Raw genomic sequence first — 6,000 nt, 5'->3', positions numbered from 1 at the left:
GTTGCATCTGCCACTGTGTGGTTCCACTGCCTTCCTGTGCTCTAGTGAAACACGGATACGTAAAAAAAAAAATATCACTGGCAAAAAAGTGGGAGAGGAAGAGGCAGAAAATTGGACGACTGGAGAGCGGAGGTACAGTACAGTGAAGGAACGATACGGTTTCAAAACCGAACAAAACGGGAAAGGTCTACAACTAATCAATTTCTCCCGGAGGTCTCATCCCAACAGAGAAAAGCCGCAAAAATTAATAACCAGAATATTGAGTTACTACAACGATTTACACAGCATTCGGGCACATCTCTCTATGGCTTTCAATCCGTAGGAGTCAATTAACAACGTGCTAGAGGTTTACTTCCTGGGAATTAACTCACCTGCATCTGCCAAGTCTACACCAATCAATTGCAGGGTCTTTCCCTACGGTTGAATTGAACCACCAATGGAGCTTATCAGAGGCGAGTGGAGCACAGCTCTAAATCAGCCCCCAGTGCCTGTATAGTAACCCGGCCTGACTCCATCACCCTCCTTCACCTTAACACAATCTTTACGTAAGGCAAAGAACAGCATATCCTAAGCACAATACATTCATCTACTGCATCTACACGACGCAGAAACAATCAGACTCTTCAGTGGCATTCTGACATAATGAGAAATGAGAAAGGCATGACTGTGCAATGACACAAGTAAGCAACCTTCATAATAATGCTTCAACCCACATGGGGCCTTATTGTGAGGAGGGAGGAAAACATTTTCGGATTTTTGAAAAGCTATAATTTATCCTAATTGATATATTTTTTTAATAATTGATTAGTGTGATTAACTGTGGCACCCCAATATGTATTGAATGTTGCCAAAGTTTCTCTTCTGGAAAATTACATAACAGTCTGAGTTAGTTTTGAACTTGACGAGACAGATTACTGTACATGGGAGGAGGGCTTAAAAAAAGACAGTGTGACGCTGTGTCAATAGCAGGGAATCACTGTCAAGTGTCATTTATAAACCTCCCTCGTCCACTGTGTCTTCTGCAATTCCCTTGTCACTGCCTCCTCTCAGCCACTGACAGCAAAACGTGATTGAAGCCCTCGAGTTTCCTCTCATATGACTTACATCCATGCTCCGTCTATTACACTGGCAACACCCATTCTGACACTGCTGCAGAGTTGACTTCACAGAGGCTTGGGTGTGGGAGGGAGGGAGGGAGAGAGAGAGAGGAGAGGCAGTGATAGAGACAGAGAGATGGGGAGAGAGAGAGATAGAGAGCGAGAGAGATGGAGAGAGAAGAGGAGAGTGAGACAGAGAGAGATGGGGAAAGAGTAAGAGAGATGAGATGGAGAGATGGTGAACTTCAGCCCCATGGCTCTGTAAATACCATCGATTTTATTTTATTTAAATAACAATCATTAGTTGATTGATTAGCCCGTCGTCAAACAAAAACCCAACTCTGAGGATGAAAATGGCCTCCTTGAGGAACAAGACTAGCGGCAGGCCTGATTAAGTAGGGTGTTGTGCTTTTGGAACAGTGCCAAAGATCGCTAATTCTTTCCTGAGCCCTTAAGCCTCCGCGTCCATACAATATTATATTTGAGGGTTTTTTTTTTCTTCTTTGCTTTGGGATTTTCAGTCTCTATAGTTTAGGGAGACTGCATATTTGTGGTATATTTCTGGCACACAGTCTAGACTCTGTGCCAAAAATATGCAAATACACTCACTGGCACAGCAGGCTGTCCTGTCTCTCGCAGAGAAAGACAGGTGACAAAATGACTGGCTGGCTATTTGAAACAAGTGTTATCTGTAAATCTGTGCTTGAAATCATAGCATGCAGTTAAAGGTGAGTCTTGAACGGAACACATATACTTCCACAAAGCAAAATGATTTCTACGCTGCACATGGCTGAAGAAAAATCAAATCAACTGAGAATAATTAGAACACAAGCAGGCAAAATGATGCGCTAAATATCTATTTATCTTTGTGAGATAGCGAGAGAGAGAAAATCAGGCTACACTATTCAAAAGGACAGTTTCGGCCTTGAATTGAATATCTATTCATGAGGTGTCTTTTATATGAATAATTGATGGTATTTTACTTCAGTGCAGCACAAATCAATGTAAAATGTAACTCGTCGCTTTTAAGTGCTTTCTTTCTTCTTTCTTTCTCACAGTGGGGCTTTAATCAGGGGTGCACTCCATTGCCGGTGTACTGTACTGTAGATAATGTTCGTCATAGACCGCAGACTTCTTCACTAGCTGTCAGTCAGCACAATAGAACAGAGCCCAATTACAGTGACAATTGTCTAATGCCTTCTCTTATACATGTCATTTGGTGGACAGTTTTTATCCCACCCCACATGATTGGCTTCAGCAGCAATCACACCCCTGGCGGTGTTAAGTGTCATGGTGTATTCGTAGAGCTGGAGAGGAATTGAAAGAAGATGTCATTACCGAGTTGTTCATACAACGTGCTGCGCGGTTTGCGACAAGGCGAACAGTGCCCCTAACTGTGTAAATGTCACGCTCCAGGCCTTCTCCACTACCATCGAACCCCCTCTCTGGAAGTGCAGGTACGAGATTGCCTGTGAGGTCAGCCGGTCAAAAGAAAAATGGGAAGGTTTGCTTTCTCTCAAGTGTCGGGTTTCCTGTGGTCAGGAGGAAAGCAAAGAGTCTTTTGTGTTCAGTTCACCACAAACCACATACTATAAAGGCCCCCTCCTTCGTTCTGAAACGTATCAACCGTTAACCACTTGAACCATAGCGTCTCTATTCTGGGAATACCATTCGGCATAAATAGCTGCTCTATAAGCTCACAACCCGTCATTGCGACGCGTTGTGAGCTTGTCGATCGGCTGTTTTCGGCAGAGATTTGGCGTAGAGGGAAATACTAGTGGACCCAGTATAGAGCACTGGGGGATGCAGTATACAGTACATACCTGTAGGGTTTAAGTGGTTAACGCCAGTTAGGCTGGAAAATCAGTTTTAAGCATGATCTCTACGGTAACATAGCCACAGTGGCCCGCACAGGATAGAAAGAAATCCCAATACCCAAGTTTGTAATACGAAGTTAAAGAAACATCTGCTATTGACACAGACTTAGAGCAGCTACCTCTTGATACAGTGGTATTGTTTGCGTTTGTTTTTGCTTACTGTTCAGTTCAAATGAGATCTGAACAAATAGAACCAATAGTAGCCTGAAGCGGTCCTCAGACAGAGGTACAGTAAGTAATAAAAAGCCATCTGAACCTAATGGGTTTTGGCCTGCCTGGAGCACAGCTGGCAGTCCTGAGATGCGGTACGTATCCTGTCTATTTTATTTTATTTCACAGGGATTTTGTCAACCTTATACGCCTCTTCAGGGGGGGGAACATGCTCCTTCTCTTAAGTTGTTGTTATCCTCTAGTCTAGGCTAGCAGGAACAACGTCTAGAAAACACTTTTTGAAATCAGTTATCCTAGGTGACAAGGTAATGTCGGTTCCATAGTCGCTCAAGTTCTATAAGTGTCAACTAAACGCCTAAAGGACAAAACTGTCCAATGAGAGTTGGCAACAGCAGCAGATTTTTATTTATAAAAAAGGTACTGTACAGTAGGTGTAATGCCTCCAACTGTGTAAAAAACATCACTGTGTGCAGTGCACCTCTTCCCTCAGACATTCATCAGCAATGCAATGATGAAGTCAATGGGATTTGCCCATGAAATAATATTGAGGTCAGACTGCATTACCGACCCCTATATCCCAGGAGCACAGCCAGCAGCAGCTGAGAAATGTTACCGGCAAGGTAAATTTGACAAAGTCAAATCCAGTATTTGTTATGAGCTGTTGGATGTGCCCACAGAATAACACTTACTGTAAACATAAACTTTTTGAAAACTTGGGATATAGAATATAGAATTATGGTAAATATGGTCATTTTATTTCATCATTATCAATGAGGAAATAGGCTTATGTTTCTTTACTTGCACAAGAAGCATTTCTGTCTCATTTATATCTATTTGACATTGCACAGTATATCTGATATTGTACTTTCTTGTTATCTGACTTTATTTTAACCATTTCTTTCTTTCTCTCTATTCTATCACCTGTAAACCTGTGATGTGACAATAAAGTTGAAGTTAAATTATGATAATGCCCGATGGGAAAAATGGGATGCCACATACTAAAAACAGAGAGGAGTGTACAAAAGAAAAACGCCTCAATAGGTTTCTCAAACATCTTTAAGAACACAACCAGTTATGGTCCAATTTCAAGATCGGGTTTTCAGAACAGTTTTCTGAAAACCTATGTTGCTATATCAGTGGTGCTCAAACTGTTCCGGGGACCGCCAGAAGCAAAAATTTGAGTTAAAAATGTTGGCTTTAAAAATATATATACAGTGGGGCAAAAAAGTATTTAGTCAGCCACCATTGTGCAAGTTCTCCCACTTAAAAAGATGAGAGGCGCCTGTAATTTTCATCATAGTTATACATCAACTATGAGAGACAAAATTAGGAAAAAAAATCCAGAAAATCACATTGTCTGATTTTTAAAGAATTTATTTGCAAATTATGAGGAAAATAAGTATTTGGTCAATAACAAAAGTTCATCTCAATACTTTGTTATATACCCTTTGTTGGCAATGACAGAGGTCAAACGTTTTCTGTAAGTCTTCACAAGGTTACCACGCACTGTTGCTGGTATGTTGGCCCATTCCTCCACGCAAGATCTCACCCCGTAGGATAATTTTTTTTTTTTTTTTTTTTAAGAACGGTGAGCAAAAATCCCAGAACCACACGGGGGGACTTAGTGAATGACCTGCAGAGAGCTGGGACCAAAGTAACAAAGGCTACCATCAGTAACACACTACGCCGCCAGGGACTCAAATCCTGTAGTGCCAGACGTGTCCCCCTGCTTAAGCCAGTAGATGTCCAGGCCCGTCTGAGGTTTGCTAGAGAGCATTTGGATGATCCAGAAGAGGATTGGGAGAATGTCATATGGTCAGATGAAACCAAAATAGAACTTTTTGGTAGAAACTCAACTTCTCGTGTTTGGAGGAGAAAGAATGCTGAGTTGCAACCAAAGAACACCATACCTACTGTGAAGCATGGGGGTGGAAACATAATGCTTTGGGGCTGTTTTTCTGCAAAGGGACCAGGACGACTGATCCGTGTAAAGGGAATAATGAATGGGGCCATGTATCGTGAGATTTTGAGTGAAAACCTCCTTCCATCAGCAAGGGCATTGAAGATGAAACGTGGCTAGGTCTTTCAGCATGACCATGATCCCAAACACACCGCCCGGGCAACGAAGGAGTGGCTTCGTAAGAAGCATTTCAAGGTCCTGGAGTGGCCTAGCCAGTCTCCAGATCTCAACCCCATAGAAAATCTTTGGAGGGAGTTGAAAGTCTGTGTTGCCCAGCGGCAGCCCCGAAACATCACTGCTCTACTGTAGAGGAGATCTGCATGGAGGAATGGGCCAACATACCAGCAACAGTGTGTGGTAACCTTGTGAACACTTACAGAAAACGTTTGACCTCTGTCATTGCCAACAAAGGGTATATAACAAAGTATTGAGATGAACTTTTGTTATTGACCAAATACTTATTTTCCTCATAATTTGCAAATAAATTCTTTAAAAATCAGACAATGTGATTTTCTGGATTTTTCCCCCTAATTTTGTCTCTCATAGTTGATGTATAACTATGATGAAAATTACAGGCCTCTCTCATCTTTTTAAGTGGGAGAACTTGCACAATGGTGGCTGACTAAATACTTTTTTGCCCCACTGTATATTCAAGGATTTACGCCAATTCTCACGATTTTTCCAAAAATAGCAGATCTACAAGCTCATAGTGCGTCATGAGCTTGTATATCTGCTATTTTTGAATAGCCAAAGTATAAAATAATGGTCAAAAAGGTTCAAATCTAAAATGACACGGATGCTTTCCCGATTTAATGGATTTAAGTGATATATATACACCATTGCACTCAATCTATACCAGCAGCTTCAAAGAGCATGCATCGCCTCAGGGTATCAA

The 6,000-nt window shown here is 41.7% G+C and overlaps 1 protein-coding gene across 1 annotated transcript in view; it reads right to left on the bottom strand.

Annotated features, from left to right (window-relative positions):
- ctdp1 (CTD (carboxy-terminal domain, RNA polymerase II, polypeptide A) phosphatase, subunit 1) overlaps positions 1 to 6,000 on the bottom strand; it is a 102,529-nt gene that overhangs the window by 13,365 nt on the left and 83,164 nt on the right. The gene's annotated exons all lie outside the window — the stretch shown is intronic.

This window comes from Gymnoscopelus microlampas (genome assembly GCF_963454915.1).
Source record: "Gymnoscopelus microlampas genome assembly, chromosome: 15".
NCBI classification, from domain to species: Eukaryota; Metazoa; Chordata; class Actinopteri; order Myctophiformes; family Myctophidae; genus Gymnoscopelus; species Gymnoscopelus microlampas.
This window is presented reverse-complemented; position numbering and strand designations above follow the sequence as displayed.